At 37.7% G+C, this 27,427-nt stretch overlaps 1 protein-coding gene across 14 annotated transcripts in view; it reads right to left on the bottom strand.

Annotated features, from left to right (window-relative positions):
- Positions 1–27,427, bottom strand: part of Ptprt (protein tyrosine phosphatase receptor type T) — a 1,059,888-nt gene that overhangs the window by 315,750 nt on the left and 716,711 nt on the right. The gene's annotated exons all lie outside the window — the stretch shown is intronic.

Here is a 27,427-nt window from a genome sequence, read left to right as displayed (position 1 = left end):
TTTATCCTCTAAATTTGTCATAAGTTTATGACACTTTAATGACTGGCTCCACACAATTCCCTCCAGACCTTTGCCTCTAACAACACCTCCATCTTATTCCTGCAGACGGGGAGTTTTGCCCATCCATGCTTCAGAGCTACTTGCCCTGATCCCACTTGGAACAGGACCAACTGCTTTTTTGTATGGGGTTGGTCCTAAGGAGTATATGTCTGCATGGATTTGTAAGCATTTCCTAAACACTTGCTCTGCCAGCTTTTAAGTACAGCCCAATATGGCTCTGATTTAATAGGTTGGGATTAGAGATTCTGCATCTCTAACATATTTCCAAGTTATTCTGATGCTGCTAATCTGTGGCCCACACTTGGCATAGCCAAATTCTGAACACCCGGTAGACTCTTACCTGCAAGCTCTTTGTGTCAATTTGAAAATGCCATTTGTTTAAAAAACATTAATGTGGTGGTTAACTGATTTTGTCAATTTGAGTAAAAAACACCCAGCTAAACTGGATCAGAAAACGTCTGGGCGTGGCTGAAGGGATTTACTGAAGACAGCAGAGCTACCCTGACCATGACACCAGCCAATAGCTTTGTCATCTGAATGGAATACAAGGGAAATGAAGAAGGAAGCCTTGCTTCTGTTTCATTGGAGGAGCCCCAGTGTTTACCTTCCCCTGGTAAACACAGGGGAACCGTCCTGTTACACTGTGTGGTAAACACAGTGTTTACCGTCCCCTGGCTTCCAGTGTGGACTCAGCCTCCAGCATGGTTCTTAGGCTTGAATCACAGATCCTTTGACCTCGCAGGCCATTGACTGGATCCTTCCAATCTCTAGCCATTTTGTACTTTTCCATGCCTGACTCTACAGGGAGCCATTGCAGGCCAGTGTTGTCAATTCTGATTTTCAGGAAGATAGCTGCATTTATGTGAGGAAGATGGCGATGGTCATATTTGTCAGTGGATGCAGAGTTTGTAAAAGGAAGCATAATTTTGCCCAGTGCTTTTGTTTGTGAACTGAGTTGATTACAGACAGAAGTTTGTGAACTGAGTTATTACCGTATTTGTATATCTTGCATTAAATTTGTTTCTCTAGAAAACATTGACTATTACAATTAACTAAAATTAGACCTAAAATCTGGTGTGACCACTTGTCATCCCAGGCACTGTACAGGAGACAACTCTGAGATTCCACCTCCTCATGTATAAATTATATCTGTGGAGGAAAAGGGAGAATCTAGGATTAAGAAAGTAAATACTACTAGCTTTGGAGGAGAGGGAACAAGAGTAAAAGAAGAGTCAGAAATGATACCACATGTCTGTAATCTCAGGAGTCTGGGAGGCTGAGGCAGGAGTATCACAAGTTCAAGCACATCCATGGCAAATTAGTGGCTTAGCAAGGCCTTGTGTCAAAACAAAAGTTAATGTTTAAAAAGCCACAGGATATAGATTATTGCAAAAGCACTGGGTTTAATCACACACACACACACACACACACACACACACACACACAGACTGAGGAAGAGGAAGTGAGCGTGAAGGAGAATCAGCAGTGCTATTACTCACAGTAATATACAGGACCAGGCAGACCCAGTTAACAGTACGCACATCACCATTTCTATAGGTAAAGAGAAAGGCACATGGGAAGGAAGGGGCCAGGCTTTTGAAGACAGGTTATATAATATACTATATGCAGGATACTGAGAGAGTAGATTCTCTTCCTCAACAGGTCTACACTGTTGCACTGTGAAAAGTGCGAAACATATCTAAGGGAATCCTGCTCTATGGGGTATCAAGGCTCTGGAACCCCAGAAAACCATATGAAAAGCTGCAGGCTCAATCAAAAATGTTGTCCCTTCCTTGTCATGGCTAAGAAGAGAAAACAGAATGAAAAATCGTTACTCACATTAGGGAAAGTTATTGAAGAACTAGTCTATGCCCTTTTGCTTTCCAAGGTTTCCATTTTCTCTGTTCCCCGATTAAAATGGGTAATTAGTTGGGCATGATGGTACAAATTTATAATCCCAGCAGTTGGGAGGCTAAAGCAGGAGGATCGCCATGAGTTCAAGGCCAGCCTAGACTACATAGCGAGACCCTGTCTCAAAAAGACGAAAACAAAGAAACAAACAACAAACAATAAGTTGGGTCATCACCTCTGTATTTATTAATTACATCCAAGGGATCATCTTATTTTATTTAATTGCTGAGGTTTTCCTGCTTTGAGAAGTTAGAGGAAGGCATATACCCTCAATCCTTATTTCTTCCCCAACTTTCTGTTCATGGTCAAGCAATCTGGGCCGTGCAGTAAAAGAAATATTCTCATTCAGGCTTTGTTGCCATGAGTTGAACACAGGAAAAATAAAAATGGAGGGTATCATTCAGTAGAACTAACAGTGGATGAAATAATGCATGTATTTATTGCAAGGCTTCATGTACCAAGCTGCCCAGGGTGGCAAAGGAAGGGAAGATGCATGAGCAAAGGGACTGTCACTGTCTCATGCAGCATGGTTTTCCTGGTGTTGGAACAGTGGAATACACAGAAACGGACCACACAAAGTTCTGGATTCTATTCTCAGCCCTGATGCCAATTCATTGTATATTAATAGGTTATAACATCAGTCCTCCTTCCATGACTTCAATTCTTTCAACTTCAGGTAACCACTGGGCTGTGTAGCATTGAAAACTCTGTAGCATCTTTTCATGTTCTTATATTTTTCTCTCCCAATTTCCTACTTTACTCTTCCTTTAGAACCTGATGTTCACTATCTGCACTAATTATTCACTTATTTCCTGTGTCCCCATTAGACTAGGTACTCTTTGTGAGGATCTGAGGTGCCATCTGGCTCAACCATGTATTTCCAACACTTGGCACAAAGACTGGGGCATATCTGAGTGAACAAAGAAATGGACAAACTCTGGGTGGGAAAGCTCTGCCCTCTTAAACTCACTGTAGCAGTGCAGCATATTGCTTAAGATGCAAGTTCTAGGTTCAGACTGAAGGTTAATCCCACCATTTACCAGCTCTGTGATCTTCTGCAAATTATTCAGCTCCCTAAGGCTCAGTTTCTTCATCTGTATGATGGAGGTACTACTGCTACCTACCTTCTAGGACTGTCAAAAAATTTATGCAAAACCCTAAAATAGTTTTGGCACATAGTAAGCTTTCAACACCTATTGACATATAGCAGGCCCTGAACACACATGAGCTGTTCTAATACGCCCATCATTCCTCAAGAGCTAGGTCATGTACAAAGACTCATCTCCATGTAAGAGTTTACAGATGTGACATTAAGTCAGTAAATCTCCAAAGCGATCATTACTTATTTGGTGCTTCTATGGTGCCCTCACAATGTCTTGTAACCCCACATTTCACCTTTAGCACACATCTGTTTCCTTCCCTTTAGACTGATCTTAGGTGCCCAGTCTCCCCAGTCATGTGCTGAAGTTCCCTTCTTCCCCTTTCTTTCCAGTGAAAACACCTCTGTGCCTTGGTCTATGTTGCTCTGTGTAATAAATTCCCCAATTTTCTCTGGCTGGCTAACTCCTGGTCATTGTTCAAGTCAAGGCAGGCCCCTTTACTGCCGAAGAGCTCCCTGATTTCCTCTGTTGGAGTAATCTATGACACAGTTCTATTCATATTCATGCAGAAGTATAAAAATTCCCACTATTTTATCAGGACAGAAGAGAAAGACAAAAATGAATGAGAGTCATTTAATATAACTCAGTTGACTACCACACCCTGGCCACCATCTTGCGAGGAGATTTAGAGTTACTAGACTCAAATCTAAGACATATAAAGCAGTACTTCCCAGGGTGTCTCCCTGTCACCATTCACAGAGCTTCCGGAACCTGAGGGGCAGCTGAAGCTAAGTCTCTTGCTCCACCTCTTCTCCATGTTGCTTAAGTGGAGCTAATGTACCAGGTAGTTCCTTGTTCAGCCTTGGCCCTGTCTGGGTGATTGGGAAATGAAACAGAATGGCCGAGGCTTGATGTCCCTAAATTGTAATTTCAAGGCAATTTGAACTCTCTTCCTCTTGGGGATGAATGAAAAAGCTAAAGTCTCCTTGAATCAGTGTGTGGAACTCAACAAAGAATTAAGATGCCTCTGTGCCTTGCTCCAAAGCCCGTGTGAGACCAGCATGATAATCAATTTCACAATTCTGTAAAGCTGATTGGAATGTGATTGCTAAGGCAGCCAGTGCATTCTCTCTGGGCTTTAAAGAGGCCTGTTGCAGAGGGATATAAAGCATAGGATATCAGGCCATCCATATCAATCCACCCAAACCAGGGACTCTCCCTTCATTTAATTCCCTGTGAGCTGGGTTCCAGCATAAATCCTGCTCAAGGCCTCTAGGATATGCATGTGAGTATGTGGTCAGCAATTCACTAAGAACTTAGGTTCAATTTCAGTAGGTAGATTTTGAGTCAGATTGCTATTTATTAGAGTCTAGTTAAGAAAAACCTTGGACATCATTGCTTCCTTTTGCTGGGTTCCTGTTTCTATATCCCCATCCCACTATCCAGATCCCTATGGAGTCTGGAGACCTGTGACCCACACGTCTCCTAAGTGACTGTCTGCCTGGCACCAAGATGCAAGAGGCAGTGACCATTATGCTATAATAAGGTTGGGCTCCCAGCCACCATACTACCCTGAAAGTTGAACATTGTTTTGTTTCTTCATTTCCCTTGGTCTCAGGTCCACTTGAACTCACTGCCCAGACACCTATCATAAGCCTCTGAAATAAGGGTTTGCAAAACTGATGACAGGTACCTGGAGAACTGGGACAGATCATGGATTTCCCTCCTAAACAGTGGCCCCTGATAGGATAGATAAGGCTATAATGCATCTACTTATAGCAAAGCACCAAGAGACATTCATGAAAATAAAACAACATTAGCGTGCTTGGCTCTAGGGTTATTAATACAACCACTCATATACTTTTCCATTTCTGGAGATTATTCTAGTTCTCTCATTGGACACCAAGTTCTGTAAAAGCAGGATGAGTTTCTAGTCTGTTGCACCAATACAAACTAACAGTAGCTGACTCACAAGAGGCCCCTTAGACTTCTTGTAGAATGACACTTCTTTGAGGTTAGGCATTGTCAGATAACTTGCTTGAGGCAATGAAATGTGAAAAGAAGTGGTCTGTGAAATCCATGCACATGCTTTTGGAGACAAAGCCCAATTTACTACATTCTCTTTTCCCTCTGAGAAGGACACTGGCAATGCTCAGAATGATGGCAACTCCACCAGCCCGTGTTCCTGTGTGACTCTGATTCCTGTTGGCCCATCAAAGACAGGTAGTGTAAATGAGGGGTAACCTGGCTATTTTATCACATGGCTTGAGTGAAAGACAAACTTTTGAAGCTTACACTTTTACTATTTGCCTCTGCAATGTAACCTAGCATTATCTGAGCGATACAATGTTCAATGAAAGATGAAGGGAAACTGTTGGGATAAAGAAGAAGAGAGGAGCCAGGCATAGTGGCTCACACCTGTAATCCCAGCACTCTGGAAGCTGAGGCAGGAGGATCATTGTGAGTTCAAGGTCAGCCTGGGTTACAAGTTGAGTTCAAAACCAGCCTGAACTGCAAAATAAGACCCTGTCTCAAAAAGAAGAAGAAGAAAAAAAAAAGGATAAAGGAATGGAGGAAGGGAGAGGAGGAAGAAAAAGAGTAGGTGGAAGAAATAAGCAATTGACTAGATTAGTCTTCAGCCCATTTGGGAGCTCAATTTCCAATTTAGACATCGGAAAACTAAGGTTAATCTTCTCTTCGTTTCTATCATCAATACTTTGAGAACTGGAGAGTATTCAGACACAAAATCTATGCTTCTTTATTTTTTCCTTTACTTGTGAGAAAGAAAATTCTATTTTCTCAAATCTAATGAGTAACATAGCAATATTTGTAGAGCAAGGTGGCAAAGAAATGAGGCAGGAAACAAAGCAATTGTGACTTTTTTGGGTGATATATCCAAGCCATAAAGATTTCATTAGATTCCCTAATACATTGCTAATGAAAAATAAGACCCTTTCCTATTTTACCTACTTTCTGAACATTAGAATCAACTTGGCTTTCCAAGCTTTGCACCCCATTTACATTAATTAGAAAGTTCCATATTAAGGAAAGCTTTTAATGGGCTGTTATTGCAGATGATTTTACTGGTGAGCTGCATTGTTCTGTTTAATAGCACCTAAAATGGCATCTATAGAAGAGACTTTGATAAAATTGAAGTTTTGATGGACTCTGGAACCCTTGCTGAAAGGCTGGGGTTCAGGGAAATTTTTCTACTGAGCAAAATGGCCTTTCTGTTTCCCAATCCTAAAGCATACACATATTTCTGACCCCATGAGAAGTCCACATTACCTCCTGCCTGGATACACCACTGGAAGACTGCTACTAGGTCCCTGTGTATCACACGACATCTCCCTTGAGTCCTTGTAGATCAGATGAAGCACTTTTAGAACAGGGATACAAAAGGTGGATTACATAAAGACAGATTGTTTGGGTCAGGTGGAGTGTCATGGGAATAGGTGTCAGGTCACTGCAAGAAAAGAAGGTAATTATAATTTGAATGTTTAGTAGCAAAGGTAATAGAAAAAGGACCTAAGCAAATCATGTTCCTAGGCTTAGGAATAAATTTTCAAGGGGTAACAAGGCAGAAGAAAAGAAAAGCTACTGAGAAAGTCAGAATGTTCCAGAAAGAGAGAGAGTTGCAATGAGGGGGATAATGTAGGAGTGGTGGGGAACACGAGAAGAGCCAAAGAAGGCTGTGTGGCATTTGATGAATCCTGTAGAACAGTAATTACTACTCCAGCTATCTTTGTCCCCATTCATGTCATAGATACGTGGTTCTGAAGGTTTTCCTTGGTCCAGGCTCCCAGCTGCACATTAATGATGGATTTTCTAAGTTTTTCTATGGTCTGAGAATAAACTGATTCAGAAGGAAATGTGGTGTAGAATTTTGGAGTTTAAGCTTTGGAATTATTTCTGTGTTTAATCCTAGTTCTCCTACTAAATATAAGTTTATATTCTTGGCCAAGCCAGTTAATCTTTCTACACTTTACTTTCTTCACTGTAAACATGATTCTGCCTCATAGGGTGTTGGAAGGACTTTCTGGTATCCAAAATGTGCCCAACACATGTGAGCAATTACAAATATAATTAAATTTCAGTGTTTTAAATCACTACCAATTTTGGCAGAGTGCAGAACCTGTGAAACTTTAGGTCAATCTGAAGACCAAAGGGGCATCAGTGGTGTTACAGAATATGCTTCTCAGATCTAAATGACCCTTTAATGGTGCATTCAGAAGAGATTTTTGATGTTGGGTATTTTGACTTCTTTGGCGCTTTGAATGGATGCTGTAATTCGTGACTCACGTGACTATGAGTACATGGCTGCGTGCATGCACGTGTTTGACTATGTTGGCAGAGGGACACTAGAAACAGAAATAGACAAAAAGCAACCCCTTCACTTGAACAATCTTGATTTAACCTTGAAGCAGCCCTTCTGGACTATCTGGGAGGGCAGGATCACAGCTATACAACTAAGTTCAGAGAATAGAGAGAGATGAAGCAGTCTCAAACATTGACCTTGGTAAGAACTCAATAGAGTTAGCTACCAGTATTGCTGCAATAGGAAAACACAAGAATAAATGCAAGCATATTATGTTTTGTGATGTTCTTACTACAATGCTGTGTTTAGAATAAGGGCTCACCAAGCTATCAGGATCCATTAAACAACTTCAAGTTTACCTCCAGGTCTGGCACTAACAATCTATGACAGACTTTGTTCAAGGAGATATGGTGGTGAAGGAGGTGTATGTCACACAAAGAATAATTGGAAGAAACTTTTACAAGGAAAAAAAATGTGGTGTAGGTTACAGTATAGTAATCATATGTCAAATGGTTTGATGAGGAATTATATGTATTCTTTCCAAGAAGGAACAGTGATTGACAGGGACAAGGATATAGGCATGAGAGGAAAGATGAAAGATTTATCAATCTGGGTTTGAAATGGGTCACAGTTAAGGAAGGGAAGCTGTCTCACCATATTGTGAATTTCCATATCTGGAGATTCGAGCTCCATGTAGCTTCATTCATCAAATGCTCATGGAACATGGGCCAGAAGAGGGTCAGTGACAATAGCAAGAACATAAGATTAATAAGATATGGTTTTGGCTTCCTAGCAATCCATTCTCCCGTGGAGAAGATAGACCATAAACAAATACTTATATCATATCAATGGTGTGTCTCACATAGAATAGTAGAAACATGTACAAAGTGTCTAAACAAAGGGTGGAGGAAGGATCGAGGGAGGCAAATGAATGGTCAGAAGTGTTCTGGAAGGTGGTTGGTCCTTGAAGATGAATTAGTAGGATGCTGATGGGTGTGCAGAGGGGAAAAGAAGAAGTTTTTTCTCAGGAAATGCTCCCATTCTGCTTCCACAGCTGCTGCATCACTTTACATTCCATCAGTAGTGCACAGGATTCCCAGTGTCTTCACATTTAGCCAACATTTGTTATCTTTCTGTTTTTGTTGTTTTGTTTCGATAGCAGCCTCCCCTAACGGGCATGAGCTATCTCATTGTTGTTCACTTGATTTGTGTTTCTTTACTGATTCATGGAGTTCAGCATCTTTTTATATACCTAGTCTATTTGTAGATCTCTTAGAAAAATGTCTATTCAAGTTGTTTGCTTTTTAAAAATAAATTATTTGTTTCTATGCTGTTGACCTGATGAATCCCCCATATATTTTTGATGTTATCCCCTTTTCAGGTACACGGTTTTCCATTTTGTAAATTTTCTCTTTATTTTCTTGATCATTTCCTTTGCTGTACGAAAGCTTTTTATTTTGATGTAATCTCACTTGTCTAGTTTCACTTTTGTGGCTTGTACTTTTGTTGTCATATCAAAAAAAAATCACTGCTTAGACCAATGTCATAAAGCTTTCTCCCTATATTTTCTTCTAGAAATTTTAGTGTGGAAAGTAGTTCATGTATGTTATTACATTTAAATCATGAATCTTTGTTATTTGGCCATTAAATCAAAGGAAGTTTTCCCACATTTGATAACACAGATAAACCTCGAAGATATTATGTTAAGTAAAATATATCAATTACAGAAGAACAAATATTGACAGATTCAATTTATGAGATGTGTGAACTACTTAGAGTTATAGATACAGATATCAGAATGGTGGTTGCCAGGAGCTGGAAGAAGGGATATAGGGAATTGCTGTTCACCTGGTATAGTATATAAAGTTTCAATTATTCACATTCCTAAATTCTAAGAAATCTAACATAAAACATTTGGTTTACAGTTAAGAGTAATGTAGATATTGTAGACTTAAAAATTGTTAACAAGGTAGAAGTCATTTTAAGTGACTCATCACAAAATAAATAAAATAGCTACCTTTTTTCTCCTAAAAGAAACAAAAAACACATAAGACTACTTTAACCTTCGCAAATACATGCAAAAGCTTTGAAAAAAGTAGAAAACACATGCTGATGAAATTTCACAATGATAGGAAAGAGCACACAGGACTATCAGAAATCGGGTACTGTTAGCAGCATGAAGGAGGTAGGGCCTATGAGAGATGATGCTGGGGAGGTGAGCTCACATGTGAGTTTGAAGCATGAATTTTAGGAGCCTATGGAAGTACTAAGATGTATAGAGAAGGTGACATGGCTAGATTTGGGGTCATAATTATCTAATTAAAATTGATTGCAAGAATGAAAACAAAATTGTAGGGGCCTAACTAAAGACAGAGGGAAAAAACTGAAAGACTCTGAAGATGCTCTGACGAGGAAGATGAGGGAGAACCTTAACCCATGCTAGCTCTAACATTTCTAGAGGACTCTCTTTTGTGGATTCTTGAGAGAGTTAGAACTGGACAATTGAAAGAAATACCTGTCACGCTTGAATACCCACTGTATCCCCAATATGATATTACTTTATATATACTCATCACAACCCTGCAAGATAAAAATTGCTACTTTCATTACAAATGAAGAAACTTAAGCTGTTTAATGTGTCCAAGATCATAAAGCTGAGACTAAATTTGACCCAGAATTATAATATTTTTTAAAAACTGAGCTTTACCACCCACTAGATCCTCTTAAATTTGTTTGCTTTTGACTCAAGATTTTTTATTCTAAGCTTACAAGCTAATTCTTTCTTGTCTGCTCAAAACTGAAATAGGACAAGTCTTGATAGAAATAATCTGACTCTATATGCAGCCAGATTATACACTCTCACCACATTAAACATATTCCTATAGAGTATAAGCAGTACCTATAAATATCTTTCCAATAAAGGTGAGGGCATTTGTTTCTCAGTAATAATACCTTGCTTGGAGCAGTGATATAAACCAGCAGGCTGAAGGCCAAACAACTTTAACCATCCAGTGATTCAATAAGTTAAAATTCGTTTTGGAAAAGAGCTTTAGGCTAGACCTGTTTTTTCTTTGGCAATTATACGGAGACACCTTATTCGGCACAAACAGACTGGCTACAGGGTATGGATTTCTGCTTAAAGGAGCACCAATGAGTCACCCAACAGTCTGACCTGAATTTAAACTTGAGAATTCGAAGTAGTTAATTTTTTATGTTGTTTGGTTTTATTATTTGGAATTACCTGTCAACAAAAATCATATTAATATTTCCCTTCTTCATAAAGTGCCCTCTCCTTAAACATACTTCATTTGGGAACATTCTCTGGGGACATTTTTAATTGTCACAATTTAAAGAGGAATACTAGTAGGTAGAATTCAGAGATGTCAATAACATCTTATAGGCACAGAATAGTCTCCACATCAAAAATTATCAGTCCAAAATATTGATAGTTTTGAGGTTAAAAAGCCTAATATAGGACCCTCTTTGAGTCTTAAACTAAATGAAATTCTGTATAACGTACGTTTTCTTAATAAGTTAAATTCATCTATGTCCATCTGTGGGATTATTCCCTGCTATGGGTTTGAGTGTCTGCCAGGAACCACGTGTTGGAAACATAATCCCCAGGGGAGCAGTAATAGGAGGCGGGGCTTCCTGGAATGGACTCCTGTCAGAAGAGCTCCCTGGTTGTTAATAAATGGGTTAATTTCAATTATAAAAAGACTCCAGAATGCAAGTTTGATCTGTCACTCCCATCTTCCTTTTATTTCCCCTTCTGTAACAAATGACACAGCAAGAAAGCCCCCACCAGACACCTGCCCCTTGATATGGGACCTCCCAGCCTCCAGAGCTATAAGCCAGTAAATTCAGTTCATCTTATATTACATTATAGAAACACAAATGGAGACTAAGACTCACTGAATAACTTTCATCCCTGCACAGTTGACAAGCGAAAGAGGATGAGCACAGCATCCATTTTGTTTTTTGTTGTATTCCCAGAAGCTAGCACAGTACTTGACACATAGTACGTGGTCAACAAAGAGTTGATGAATGCACCAATATAGAATGAAAGATGTAATACAATCAACTGGTGAGCTATGTTTCTGAAATTATGCACATGAAAATATAAATTGATTGATTGATTGATTAAAATGCATAGACCAGGAGCCATTTTTCCCTACAATGTCACAGACATATGTGGAGCTAAAATTAATCAACCTGTATGCCTGTGGTAGCCATCTTCCAAGATGGCCACCCAAGAATTTTCTGTCCTTAATGACCTCCAAGTACCAAGTAACTCCTTGGTACTTGTCTTGGTTACTTTTCTATCCTTGTTGAGTCAAAATGTCTGATGCCCAAAATGAAAAAAGGAAAAGTTTATTTATCTTACAGGTTTTTTTTTTAGGTTTTAGTCCATATTTAGCTGATTTCAAGGCAGGGTGGCATGGCTGAGGGGCAGCCATTCATGGTGGCTGTAACAGCAAATGTGAGCAGGGCAAAAGAGCAAAACACATGCCTCCTTCCCTCCCTTATAGTGTATTCCAGCTCTGCCACTGGGTGGGTACAGCACTCATGCCGTCAATCTTAGTACTAGAAAATAAACACAATCAAAAATGCTAGATTCAGTCACATGCACGATTACATGAGATTGGGGAGGCCACCTAGACACAAACCATAACAGCACTCATTATCACATGTAGCCTCTTTTTAGTTTCAAGACAAGTCATATTGCAGTTAACACATTGTAGTTTTTCCCTCTCTTCACTTGAACTGCTCACTGTTGGAAGTTATCTGACATATTGTAAGGAACTGAAGTCTCCTGAGAAAAGCCATGGAAGAAGCCATTTTGGAAGTGGCCCCTTTACCTCCAGTTCAAATTTCATATGACTTCAGCTCCTATTGACATCTCTACTTCAGCCTTGAGTAAAACCCTGATCCAGTGCTACTCACCACTGTCAGATTCCTGAGACTCACAAACTATTTAAGAAAATAAATATTTGTTGTCCTATGTATAAGAAAAAACTATTCAAAGATCCTGGTTTTGCTAAGTACCAACCAAAAAGTCACTATGGAGGGAACTGGGTTAGAGTCAGGCTCAAGTTTGGAAACTCCTTTTATTTAGGCTTACTCCTATACTGTAACTGAGTCTGAGCAAGTTACTCAGGTTTTCCCATTGCTCTCTCTCTCTCCCTCTCTCTCCCACTCTCTCTCTCTCTCTCTCTCTCTCTATATATATATATATATATATATATATATATATATATATATATATCCTGGGAATCAAAGTTACGCCTCATACTTGCCAGGCAAGTACTACACTGCTGAGCTACATCTCTGGCTCCTCTCATTGCATTTAAAATCAAAGAAACATTGACTTTTAAGGGTCACAATTAGACATAAATTGAGCAATATATACTGGGAAAAATTATGGATAGATCAAAAGGTATTTGGAGGACTTTTTGGTGGAAAAAAGGGAAATGGGTTACTGTGAACTCTAAACTAAGAATTAAAAGGCAATTGTCTTTTAATTGTGACTTCTTGGTGCCTTTCCCCAGGGAGGAATAAAGAATTGGTTTCTCAGATCCATTAACTATTCCTCACAGAAGAAAAGGAGATTTTACTGCTTTCGCAGGAACAGAGGCATGGCTTCACCCTGAACATAATGTAGCAACTGAGAAGGCTAGAGGAGAAATACCTGTTACAAGAGCACAAATACGTACTGATGCTATCATCTGAGCACCACGTCTGGCAGCCTCAGGAACTGGAGCCATATCAATGTCTTAGTTGCTGAGCTTGGTGAGGTGGACTGGCCATTACCAGCAACCGGGACCTGAATGATTCTACCTCAGAGGTCACCTAGAGGGACCACGCATTATACCACAGGCCCTTCCTACAGCATCCTTAGTAAGTGACGGAGGTTCCTTTAAAGGAATGATGCTTATCTCTGATAATCCAATCTAGGTTCTCTCAGGTAGGAGAGCTTCTAATTGGCTGATGTTCTGCAGGTATCAACTTAGACTGCCACAGCTCCACTGCGATTCCCTTCCTACTTTTTTTTCCTGCCGTGGATGGTGATGTCATATTGCCCCACCTCACTGTGTCCTACAGCCCACTTGTCACATGCTTTACCTTGCTTCCCAATGGCTCCCAAGAGGTTCTGATGGCGAGACCTGCCCTTGGGCTTAATGTTCTTCCAATAAGCTCTATAATTTCCCCTCCTATCTTGCTTCCATTTCAGCTAATTCCAGCAGAGACAATCTTCCTTAAATTCACTCAGTTCTAATGCAGACAAAAAATTCCTCCCAAACCTTTGCTCTCACTTTGCATGAAATGTCTTTGTTCCTTCCTTCTTTTCTAGCTGTGAACCAAATAAGGACCTGAGAGGTAAGAGGTTTGTTAGAATATATCAAGAAAAAGGGAAAAGAAGAAAATGATAGGTTTTGATAAGGAAATAGAAGCTGATATTTTCTTCTGGTGGAGGGTGTTTAATAATCTTTCATCTGCTGCTTGCTCAAGGAAATTCACTTCCTTTTTCTTCTCTTAACTCATATATTTATCTTAAAACAAAAAAACTTCCATGTTGCTGTGACCCATATTTCATGTGACATGGCATAGGAAGTAGTAAAGGACTACACAGAGAAAAAAAAATGCCTTTTGGTTTCTAGAAAGGCTGCAACCTGGTCACAGCTGCTTAGTTCTCTCCATTTCCTGAGCTTGAGACTTCACAATAAAAAGACTGTAAAAGGTTTGCATGGGTCCTAGGCATTTGTAAGGGCATAAAGATGGAACAGGATGGAATGAGGCATAAAAACATGAAGGAGCCCAATTTCTTTCCTCATCCATTACTAGGCTCACTGTTAAATCACTATCAATTAACAAGAGATACCGTGTGTGTGTGTGTGTGTGTGTGTGTGTGTGTGTGTGTGTGTGTAGTATTGATATTATATACGGTATTTATATATATACCATGGTATTGATAATGGGAAATGTTCAGTATGTTCTTGACTTTTTCTTCCTTTATTAAAGATACCTGTTTAAACATTAATTCTGATGAAGTGGAACTCTCTATCTTCTCTGAGTCTTCTGAAACACTGTGTGAAAAGCACCAAGCCTTATTGTAACTTCTGTTCATTAATTGGCAGGGCTCCTTAGTGTTTCCTGGTCTTTTACATTTACCTATTCAAATAATTTCCCCAGACATCCCACCTATTTCTACTTTATAGAATCTCTTCACCACCATCCCACTCTCTCTCCTTGTTAGTTTATAGCCCTGGTTCTTATTTCAATGAATAAATGGAAGTTTTGTTCATTACTGTGTCAAAATGATCTCCCTATGCCCACACATTCTGCTTCCCCTCCTATGTTTTTGGAGGAACTCTGCTATATCTAAGGCCACCCCTTCCTATGCGGGGGAGACCCTGTGCTCTTTCACTCATCAAGGGACATTTAAAAGCACTGTTTGTCTTCAGAATTAACACTCTCCTTTCCTTTAGATCTTTCTTATTGGCTCTTCCTTTTCCTATCTTAAGAAATACATACACTTTCTCCTTTTGACCAAAGAACATCTCAAGTTACTCTCTCACATGTCTGTTCCCTTCTGTCCAATTTTTGTCTTCTTTTGCTCTGGTTGCAGTGTAATTAAATTTTAGTGCTTACCATTCTGAAACTGTTCACATTATCTCACCAATTACCTCCATGTTACTGAATCTAATGGTAAATTCTCAGTTCTTATTCTACCTTAACTATCAAGAACATTTTGCACATTCTTTCCTTGAAATTTGATTTCACTTGACTTGCTGAACACTTTCTTATGATTCTTCTTGCCTCATTGGCTAATACTTTTCAATCTTATATACTGAATCTGCCCCAAATTCTCTCCCTCCAGAATCCATGTCCTCTGGCCACTCCTGGGATGTCTATTCCATTTACAATGATACCTTATGATAATCCCTAAGTTCATGCATGCAAATTCCATCTATAGGTTGATTCCACAATTAATATATCCATCCTAAAATGATACCCTGAATTTCAGACTGGTATAAACGACTGCCTATATCATATATCTTCCAAAATATTTAACAGGAACTTGAGCCTTAACATATGATTCTACCATTTCTCATCCCTCCTCCTGCTTGACTGGAGTCCCTCATCTTCCAGTGATCTTACTGTCTCCCAACAAGTATCCCTGATTTTATTCTTGCTCTCCTTCAGTGTATTCTCATAACAGATAAAATGATCCCTTAAAACAAAGTCAAGTATTTTCTCCTGTTTTCCCCATTCAAACTATAGTAGTCTTATTATTCTTACTATGTTCTTCACTGAGGTCCTTTGTATTTCTGTTCTTTGTGGTGGAACAGTGTCATTCCAGACAGAAATTTTGCCTTCCATCAGGCCTCTATTCAAATGCCAGTTTTGTAGCTATGCTTCCAACTTAAAATGAAATGACTCTCCCATATAGATAACCACTGAAATCTTTCTTTTTTTATCCTGTTTTATTTTTTATTGCTTGGCCACTGTCTGATTTACCTGTATTTATTTTTTTATTATCTGTCTCTCAAGGACAGGTTTTTTTTCTGTTTTCTCATTGCCATTTTAGGTCCTAGAACAAAACTAGCTCTCCAATGGATATTCAAGTTTTTGCTGAATATGTGACAATAATGTGTTAATTTAAATATAAAACTGATTGCAAGAGATTACAATTATAGTACAGTTGTGACTTGGTAAAACAAGTATATATGAAAGCCAGTATTTATTGGAATCTTACTTTGTACCAGTCATGTTGTTGAACTTTTAAAACTATCACAATCACAACAGTCCGTGGAAATGGATACTAGAAAGCTCTATGAGGAAACTGGACATGAAAAACACAGATAATATGCTCTGTGTTAAATACCTTTTAGGTAGCAGAGATGGTAAGTGACCTGGATTTATCTGGCTCAAAAGTTCATGTTCTATTGTACACTGCTTCAGTGTGTGTGTGTGTGTGTGTGTGTGTGTGTGTGTGTACCTTGTGTGTCTTATGTACTCCATGACAAATTTTAAATAAAAATATGTTTAAATATATGAAAAGGGCATTATTTTTAAAAATAGACAAACAGAAATGGCCAGTAGATATATGCAAATCTGGATAAACTCAAGGTTAATAAAATGAAATAAAATTAAAATACTGAGGTTTTTTTATTCCATTGGAAAAAAACTAAGCAGTCATACTCCCAAGGTATTGTCAAAGTGTTCATTTATATCTAGAAAGATTTATATACAAGAATTTTCTTTACAGCGTTAAGTATAATAGCAAAATTTTATCTAGTAACATGTGCTGGTTGAATAAATTATGTACATCCTAATGATGGAGTATTATGTAGTCATTAAAATGATGTAAAAGATTATTTGTAAGACATGAAAATGATGAGTGCATTATTATATGAAAAGTGCGGGTTATAAAATAACACGTAGTATATAATTCCAATGGTATGTCAACAAGAACAAAGACTCTATATATGTCTTGACTTGAATATTAAAATTCTGGAAGAAAGTCAGCTTTAATAATAATAATTATCTCTGCACTGAGAGATTATGTGTGAATATATTCCACTTTCAATTGACATATTTTAATATAAAAAACATAGGACCAAATCAGACATCTATTGGTGTTCGAGTGTTTAATAGCTTACACTAGTAACTGAACATTTCTCTTCATTCTGTGGGTTAGCAATGCAGGATTTTCTTCTGCTGGAATCACTTGCATTACATCTATTGATGTAGGCACCCTGCCTCTTAACCTGGAGTTTCCAGAACAGACTCACTCACCAGTCTAGCACTGAGTATTTGTTAGCACATTTTGATTCTCCTTGAATTTCTTATTTTCTGGAAGACCAGACTAGGTTTCTTCCCAGAGTGGTGGCCTCACCACTAAAAGTCAAGGCCTTTTAATAACTGGTTTACAGATTTAGACATCATCACTTCTTTCATATTGTGTTGATCAAAACAACTCACAAATTTAAGAGGATAAAGAACAAAACTCCGATTTTAGTTGGAGAAAGGGAATGAAACATGATAATGGGCCAGACAGAGGAGGTGTGATTTGTTGAGAACCATTATCAGAATATTCTTTTCTAGTATACTAGGAAAGTATTCTATGACTGGGCTAATACATGTGCAGCCTTTGTTAAAATACTCTTAGGCAATATAATGGATACTAATTTATTTATAACAAATTTTCCCCTAACATCATTAAGCCTTCTCAGGATCATTTCTTCAGTGAAACCTTGTTGTCTGGGGTTTTCTAAAGACTGTTGATGTGGAGGCACCAAGTATTGTTATACACAAAAGGCATAGTGGCTTAGTATTGGGTCATTGTAGTTTCTTTTAAGAACAAAACTACTCACTTCAATAATGTAAGAGCCAATGATCATAGATTAGTGTTTAGGGAGGAGCTACCTTGAATATGATGCAGTGTCTTATATTTAAATCGCCCTAGTGATTCATGCCTAAGTCCTAATATAAGAAATACAAGGAAACAAAGTAGAGAAATGTTTATTATTTTTAAATGGATTCCCATGATATTGATATTGGAACCAGTGGTGATAGTAGCATTAGTCTTCATGTTCAAGTGATCAGTCATTTATTTGCTTGGTGGAGATGGATGAGCCTGCCTTGATGGTCAGTGTCTTCCAAAGTAAACAAGATCATGGGAAGAATAAGAGTCTGAGAGAGCATCAGCCCGCATACCTATAGTTTAGAGCTTGGGCTGTAGTCTGAGAAGCCACCCCAGTGTCAAAGCAGATGAAATAATGGCAGTGCTCTCAAAGAAATCTAGGTAACGGTTCACAAACAACAATAAGAAGACCTGGAGGGGGCAGTTTAAAAATACACATATTGATAGAGGCCACAGAGGATTCTGACTTTGGTGGAACAGGTATTGGGTTGGACCATGAACTTTAAATGAGTCTTTCCTAGGTAATACAGATGCTCAATCAGGTTTTTAAATCTCTGGACTAAAAACAGGCTATTGCAAAGGTTTAGATTAGTTATGGAAAATATTGGAGAGAGGCTGATTTTTTGCTCAGAATCAAATTGTTTCAAAAAGTCCTGTGAACTAAGAGATAGGAGATGTATTTACTGGCTCATCTTGCACAAGCCTCCAACAATACGGGTTAAATACAATTCTCCAGGTTCTAGTTGCCATTAACATCACTTTTCACCCTGAAAAACCTATTGTGTCTTTCAAAATCTGACTTATAAGATGACTCTTGCAATACCACCTTCTGTAAATTGAAGATGGCCTATAACTTGGTTGCCATAGCAACAAATAAGATTGAGCATTAACAATTGAATCCAGATGGTCATTATAAGCAGACGAGAAAAAACCGGCTCAGTCCACTTTGGAATATGCCCATCTGTACTGCCCATTCAACATTCAGCAGGGCTAGACTATTGTTTCCTGTTTGTTAAAAAGTCAGCAGTGTGGAATAAAGCTGATCATTGACTTTTAGGACAGAATTCTAGAATCTGATTTAGGTTTGTCATTTTTAGCATCAGATAGAACCTCAATATAACTTCTTTTCCTCTAAGTAAACATGAATTTAGATAAGCATAATCAATTTATTGACTCATTTATTCAGATTTTTTCACTGAGGATTCATCTTTTGTCAGGCCCTGTGCACAGTCTTAAGGACACAATTATGACTGTGGAATTTCTGTCCTCAAAGTGCTCAAGCCTTGAGAGAGATGATACTTAAATCACTGTGGTGTCTGTTAGAAGAGTAACAGAAAGATACTTGCAAAATGGGAAACCCAGATAAAGTTAGACTTACTATTCTTTCAGTAGTTAGAAAGGACACCAGTATAGTCCTACATGGGACTGGACAAGAGCGACTAGGCAGGGAAGAGATGATGTGAAGGGGCGTCTTGGAAAGCAATTGTCTTTTTTTTTTTTTTTTTTTTTTGTCTTTTTCATTTTTATCCATACCAGGGTTTGAACTCACGACCGCCTGCTTGCAAGGCAGGTGCTTATGCTGCTGAGCTAAAATCCCTAGCCCCAACCAATTGGCTTTTAAAAGGCCACACCTGGAAGGTCATGCTGTATTGAGGGCACGTTGAACATGCTGAAGTGTTCAGACATGAGAAGAGAAAGAAAGGACCTTGTAAGTCATACCAGGTGTGCTGGATTTAAAGAATGGAATTATAAGAAATTTTTGAAAAAGTAGAGTTGTGTTGAATACACATCTTAGAAAGTTGATAATAACCTTGAAGACAAATTAAAGTAACAAGAAAACAGTGTGGGGAGATTTCTGTAGGTGGGATACAGTATGGTTGGGTATTCAACAGATGAAGCTTTCTGGGCAGGAAGAGAGTAGGTATTCTATAGTCAGCTGGATATGGGGTGCTTGGAAGAGTGGGAGCCCAGGATGCTCCAAGTTTTCGGAATACAGGAGCAGACTTTTTGATAAAGAGAGGGGTTGACTCAGACTTCAACTTGGAATATCTAAAATATAAATGTCAAAACGATTTTTAAAAATCAAGCTTTATTTTTAAAAATTTCTATCAGGGTTGACATCTTAATGCATTGCAGGCTTAATGTCTCAGGACTTACTGATTTATTCCTCTTTCCCCTCACACTGATCACCATCCTTTTTAAATATTCCCTGATGAAATAATATGCAAGAAAGTTCTACCAAATCAAGCCAACACTTAATGTATACCTTGGCAGACTGATAGGGAGCAGGGTAAGCAGAGAAAGTTATAATAATGATAATAATGTTTATGTACTATTCTGTAATTTTCTAAATGTTTCTAGCAAATCCGTCTCATCCTCATAAAATAAACCTGCAAGAAAAATGCAAGTATTATTCTGTTAACTGTCATTTTGCAGACAAGGAAACATACATACAAGAAATAATACAAAGGGGGACCAGTGGAACACTGGATGAAGAATTGGACTGAGAGGTAAAGGTAGGTTCAAACACCATCTCTAAAGAAATTGCATCATACATGAACTTAGAAAAGCCGTTCTCTCCAAGTCCGAAACCTCTCCTGAGGAAATACAGTACTGGTGCTATTATGAGGATTACATGCTATAATAGATATGCCTAACATGAACTTAAAGAGTAAATGTAATTTCCAGGTATTATGGTGCCTCTTTCAACAGATAGTGGAGGCAGATAACTGTAATAAGCCTCAAGACATTAGAACACAATTGAAATTGAGCTCCTTTGATTCTTAACAGGGCAAGAGGTTGGAATTCAGAATGACACATCCTTCCATGTAAAGAAAGGGTGGAAACAGAAAAGGGTGACCAACTGGCAGGCAAGACAGAGAGATTTTGAGAGGAGAGGGACAGAAAGAAGAGACACAGATCTAACCACTGCCTCACTTTCTGAAGATGACTTTGGTTCCCCAAAGTCTCCCCGACTTCAGATTGGTGAATCATCTTTATACCTTTCCTGATAAGTCTTCCTATCTTGATTAAGCAAGGTAGAGTGAATTTCTGTTATTTGCAAACAACCATTCCTGAGCAAAAACAGATAAAGGTGTATTTTCAGACAATTGGGCCCAAGAAGCAGCAGGGAACAATACAACCAACAAATATGTAAACATGCAAAGAAATTTATGTGTTCATTCTCAGAAAGATGCTCCATTTGCTTCTGAAAAATAAATCATTTTACAAGAAAGAAAAGAAAAGCAACAAGAAGGGAAAAGTCTGCAACTGCAAAAAGACCAGTATTGGGCCATTTCTGAACAGGACTAATTCTCACCCAATAAAATCTATATTCAAATGAAAGGCAGCATTTAGAAGAGGTGGGAGGTTTGAGTCCACAAGAGGGACAGAGACTCAAGATCTGGTCTCCAACAAGCAAGAGGGATAATACAGCACAGAATGGATAAAGCATTTAATCCTAGGAATTTAAAAAATTTGCAGCACATCTACTGCTATTCATGCTGCCTGTATCTTGGCTCTGGAGACAATCGTGCTGTATGTGTGTGTGTTCATGTGGGCATGTGTTTCTACGTGTTCATGCATGACTACATGGGAATCCCAAGAACAGCTATAACATTCAACTCCATGAATAGTTAAAATATGCAGCTTCAACAATAAAAATTTAACATGTCTATTTCATTAGTCAACTTGTAGTTGTAGGACAGAATCCAGAAAATACAAAATAGAAAAAAGAAACTCTTAATTTGACTACTCAGCAAACCACCCTAAAGATTTTCACATGCTCACCATCTCCCGTTTTTCATTTTTATATAATTTCAATAATTCTGAATATAATGCTTTGTATTTTTATCACATATTTCATTATACAACTTGTATTCTTGATCATTAAACTTCCTTGTAAAGGACTTTAATGACTCTAAAATAATATTCCATCGTGTCCAATAACATCATTTACCTATTTTTCCATTTTTCAGAATTTCAGTAATCCGCCCTCCACACACAATTATAAGTGCTTTCATAATGGTACACTTTGTGAGCACAAGTGCAGGCTCACACCTATGATGGACTGGCACTGGTAACAGTCGCATGGATACACAGGCTTTTCTCAAGTGTTCCATAGGTAGTTACAGATAGTTACAACGTACCAGTTCTAGGTGACACAGTCTGTAGGTGAGCTTTGTAGGATATCTGACCTCAGGATTATATTTTAGTATTAGAGAAGTTAGTTCTTTTCTACCTGGCAGATCCAATCACTTTATCCTTCTGACATGCAAATATCTTAAGTGATATGTTGATGAAACAGGGATGATATCCTATTTGGTGACCGATCTACAGAAAAGCTTTACAGAAAGTGTCTGTGGCTGAGAACCAGTCAGTTTCAGCTCTCTTGCCTCTACTTTCCTCTTCACACTGGCCTGAATTTTATAACAGTGGAGCATCCAATCTTCTGGTCCAGTTCCATCTCAACCAGCCTGGCATCACCACTTGATGGGGCAGAGAATTACCCTGCTGCCTAATACCTAGAGCAATACTTGGCTCTTCTGGGTTCACTGTATGGGAGTTTACCTCGTCAGCTTTCTAGACTCTCTATACTTTTACTCATTTTCAAAGAAAGTTCCAATTCTCCAAACTTACTTTGGAAAGTCATTCTGATACCCAGATTAATGGGATCCTTCGGATCATCTAAGTTTCTTTCTCTACATGGAAATTCGGTGCCATTTCCCACCTAAGGCTGGGATGATAGAGGCTGTCTGGATGTTCATCAAACATTATTCTTCTCATGGCACATCACTAGACAAAATTCTGCACTTGGCCATGGCCATGTTTCAGAGGTCTGGTCCATGGAACACAGGTGAAAATGATTATATCATGTCTACTCTGGCTCATATAAAGACATCAGTACAAAGAACCTGGGTCCTGAATGACTGAGTCAAAGTTTCACCTGCATACATCTTTCATGCACTCTTTCCACATTTCTTTGAACATCATTATCAAACAGCAATTATCATTCTTGCCATTTTCATTTTGCCTATATCAAACCATCTGTTCTTGGAGTTTCATATAAAAATATGTGATCATAGGCGCTTCAAAGATATGGTGTGACAGATTGGCTGATTCAATCCACTTAAGATGTATGAGTTTGAATAGACCTTTTTGTCCCTTGGTATCAGTTTCCCTGCTTATAAAATCAAGAGGCTGGGCTGGGGATTTAGCTCAGTGGCATAAGTGCCTGCCTTGCAAGCTTGTGGTCATGAGTTTGATCCCTGGTACCGATAAAAAGAATAAAAATTAAAAAAAAAATAAATAAAACCAGGAGGCTCTTCTATACCACACTTCAGAGTTCTTCTACTTCTAAAATTTCATTGATTTGAAAGATTATAAGCAATAATAAAATTTAAAACAAGGAATTGAGAAAAACTTTGAACTTGAAATTTTGAAAAATATAAAGTATAATCATAAACAACAGTACAGAAGCTAAAACCTACCAAAATTGTAAGAAGAATTAGGCAAGCAGAACCAGAAATACCAGGTTTTAAGTTTTTCAATACTTAAAGACACTAATTTTTTGGTCATTCAAGAGATGAGATAAAAATAAGCATGGAAAGAGACCAACTAATAGCATCATATTAGTGGGCAAAGGTATAAGGCATCATGCTATAGCACACTTCTTATGTCCTTGAGAGAGCTATAAAACTGACCATTATCTAAAAATCATAATACATTTGGTTACAGGGATGATTTTACAGCACTTCTAATCATTATATCACAACATAATTAAAAGCAAACCTTACGTTTTTGGAAGTCATGAAACTCTATCTTAAATAAACAAGGTTAGACTGAATAGGAGATCCAAATGGATTCTAGCTTTTAAAAAACAGTTAAGAAAAAAATATGAGAGTATTTCAAGCCAAAACATCTAGAGACATCTAATGCTATTCCCAGAGTAAGGTCAAGTATTTCAATTTTTCAAATAAGAAAACAGTTACTAAATTATATTAGTAGAATACAAAAACTAAAAACAATGACATAGAGAAGAAAAATATAGACATAAATAAAACTCAAAGCTGTCCTTTGGAAAAAAAGATGTTCTTTTGATGAAGCAAATAAAGATAGAGTATAATATAAAATGTTGGAAAGGAGGAAATAAGGCAAACACAAATAGGAAAGAGATTACGTATATTTATAATTTAAACGAGATTACTATATATGACTCCATAACAACACATTTGAAAACATAGGGCGGTGAGTTTTCCAGCATAAAAAATGAAATTCAACAAAGGAAAAGAAAACCGTAAGATGGCTTAGGAAAGTTATTTTACTATCTTTCATTAAAGTCTCAATCAGGTCTTGCTCCTAGTTTTAAAAATACCTTTTAAAGAAATACTTATTTTGCTATACTTAAAAATAAACCTTTCCCATTCATTTTATGTATCGAATGATTTCAATGCTAAAACATGACATAACAAACGCAAACCCAGAGATCAATTTTGTTTGTGAATACAGATGGAAAATTTGAAACAAATAGAATTAATCAGTGCATCAAAAGGATAAACCACAACTAAGCAAGGATTATTCCAAAGATGGCTCATCATCAGTAAATATATTGAGACAATGAATTAAAACTAGAAATTAATGGAAGAAGCCATATGGTTGAATCAAATGATGCCAAAGTGACATCTGTGAATTTGCCACTGAGTAGCTCTTTTCTCTTATTTTGGTAACAAATGCCAAAGCTTTCCTCTTGGGATGCACCTGCTCTTCTTCTTTTAGCAGATGTAGATTGGCTGGGACTCTACCCAGCTTATGGGTAGAGCCTGTTATCTGCATCAAAGCAAACTGGCATATCACATTCCCCTGCTCATAGTGATTCTGTGCTTCCGAGGTGAGCCTAAGGCCCTTTTAATCCTGGGAAATATGATAAGATATTTTTTGGGAATCTTAGGAATACCTGAAATTCTCCAACCACTGAATTTGAAGCTAAATGTGTATGTCATAGAGTTGCCATAGCCCATTGAACATTCACAGCAAGAAGATGCTGTACGAGTTAGCAGATCCTGAAGACACAGTTTGAACCCTGACATCAAGTTGGCTTCATGCTAGCATTTTCAGTTATAAAGCCAATGCATTCATTTTTTTGCTTTAAGCTAATTTGACTTAAGTTTTCCTGGTATTTGTCACCATGGAAGTCTTCATTGATGTGTATGCCAAGATACATTTAATAAAATCCAATAAATATTCCTAGTGAAAAATTTAACTAAAATAAAGATGGGCACTAATTAAACATAATGGAGGATTTTTAAAAATGCTTCTCAAATTTCATGTTAAGGGGAAAAATACTGAAATATTTTCTTTAAAATTATGAATAAAACAGGCATGCCAACCATCTCCACTTCTGCTTCACGCTGTTTTGATGGTTTAAACCAATGCATTTAGTCAAGAAATAAAATATTCAGGGCAAAAACTGAAACAGAAAACACAGAAATGAAGGTTTTTTGCAAATGATATAACTGTAAACTTAGAAGATTTGAGAAAACTACTTAAAACTGTGGAATTTATAAAGGAGTTGCTAATTTGCATATATTCAAACTAAATATGTAAAAATAGTAGTAATAGTCAGAAATTAAAATTCTATTTATAGTAGATACCAACATAGTGTGACACTAAAAATAATACATTTGTGGGAAACAGATTTACAAGATATCTAAAACAAATTTTGCTGAAAAATATAAAGCCATGTATTGAACAAATTAAAACAATCATATATAAGACTGAGAAAACTCAATATTGTAAACCTGTCAATAAATCCATAGCCAATGCATTAATGAAACAGTTTCATTTAGAATCTTTTAATTCATAGAATTAAGTATCGACTTATTTCAAAGTATATGTGGAACACTATACGTCTAAGAGAATTGTGAAAGAAAAATGAGGAACCAAGAAATCATAATTTCCCTTTGTGCTCTTACCATACTATCCCTATAAATAAAGTAGCACATTCTTGGCAAGAATCAGTTAATAACTCAGTGTATCACAATAAAAATTCCAGAACAAACAAAATATACAGGAATACATAACAAGTAAGTATTTTTACTTGTTAACATAACAAGTAGAATTTTAATTCAGTACAACTCATTATATATTTATTTGAAGAAGTTTGATTAAAAGGTGACTTTTTTCATGGAAATTTAATTTTAATTTTTTTATTTTAAAGAAGATAAAACCAATCAAAACAAACCAGTGTGAGAGACACATGACTTCAAAACATTACAAAATCAGCAATAGTTACAATCATGCCTTTTGATGTCTTCAAAATAGCTTCAGATAACTTCAGATACAGTGAAAATCAAACAGAATAGAATAGAATATAAACAATAAAAACAAAACAATGAATGCAATAAAGGTCTTCAAAACAAGCCAATAGTGAATCCAAAATTGCTACCATAATTTATCTTGCTATCTTTAAAATAGCTGCTCCTGTCACTGGATTTAATATAATGAAATAAAACAAAAGAGAATAAAACCCAGCCCAACAAAACGATGGAAATGATATTGGACTTCACAACAAGACCATCGGAAATCAACAGTGGCTGCAACCCTCAGAAGATTCCCCCCTAGATGTCACAATTTGTACCATTGTCCCCTGAACCTATGAACAGACTACTGGCCATAGACCTACAATGTTAGTGAAACACCAAAGCACCACAGGCATCCAATTACATTTCACCTGCGTAGCTCTCATCACAGCCTGTGTTTCTCTGGATAAGCCAGTCACTTTCAGGGGTTGGAGGGGGGAGAGGAGGGGACATTGGTACTTGTTTGCCAGCCTGCATGCCTGAAGGGGCTGGGGTCTGTCTGTTCCAATCTGGCAGTATCCCATGCATGTTCCTGGTTCCCACATGGGGCTTTCTTGCTGATGTGGCTTTGGTCTTTCTTCCCCGGTCCACAAATGACATTGATTCACAGGAAGAGGCTAGGTTCTGTCTGTTCCTGGTCCAGTGGTGCCCCATGCATGGTGCTGGTTCCCAAGAGTGATATTTCCTTGATAAACTTAAGGAAACAAAACTATTTTGCTGGCTACAAAATTAGGAAATGCATTGAAGGAATGTATGAGGCATAGGAATGATCTCTCCAAAATAACCACTCCCTCCGATAAAAAACTGGAAATTTTCTGTTAACCTGATTTTTTTTCTTAAGACAAAATTATTTACTGTTCATACATGGATGACCAGAGAACTAAACCTGGTAACAGACCAATCCATCTTGTACTCAGTGCTAAAATTATAAGGAAACAGATGACCCATGTGATTGTCTCAATCTATTTTGAGACTGTAATAAAAGACCTGAGTCTGAGTGACTTACAAACAATTGAAATGTAATTTCATCACAGTATTGGAGACTGGTAAGTCCAAGATGAAGACAGTTTTAGATTCTGATGAGATCTGCTCTCTTCCTTTTTACTGTGTTCTCCCATGGAGGAAGGAACAAAGAGCTTACTCACACCTCTTTTATTAGAGTGTTCATCCCAATCACGAGGCCTCTCCCTTCATAACTTAATTATCTTCCAAAGGCCCCATCTTTAGCTCTGATACTGATCATTAAATT

This window comes from Cavia porcellus, unplaced genomic scaffold (genome assembly GCF_034190915.1).
Source record: "Cavia porcellus strain 051 isolate PalLab524CR breed Dunkin Hartley unplaced genomic scaffold, mCavPor4.1 scaffold_5, whole genome shotgun sequence".
In the NCBI taxonomy this organism is placed as follows: Eukaryota; Metazoa; Chordata; class Mammalia; order Rodentia; family Caviidae; genus Cavia; species Cavia porcellus.
This window is presented reverse-complemented; position numbering and strand designations above follow the sequence as displayed.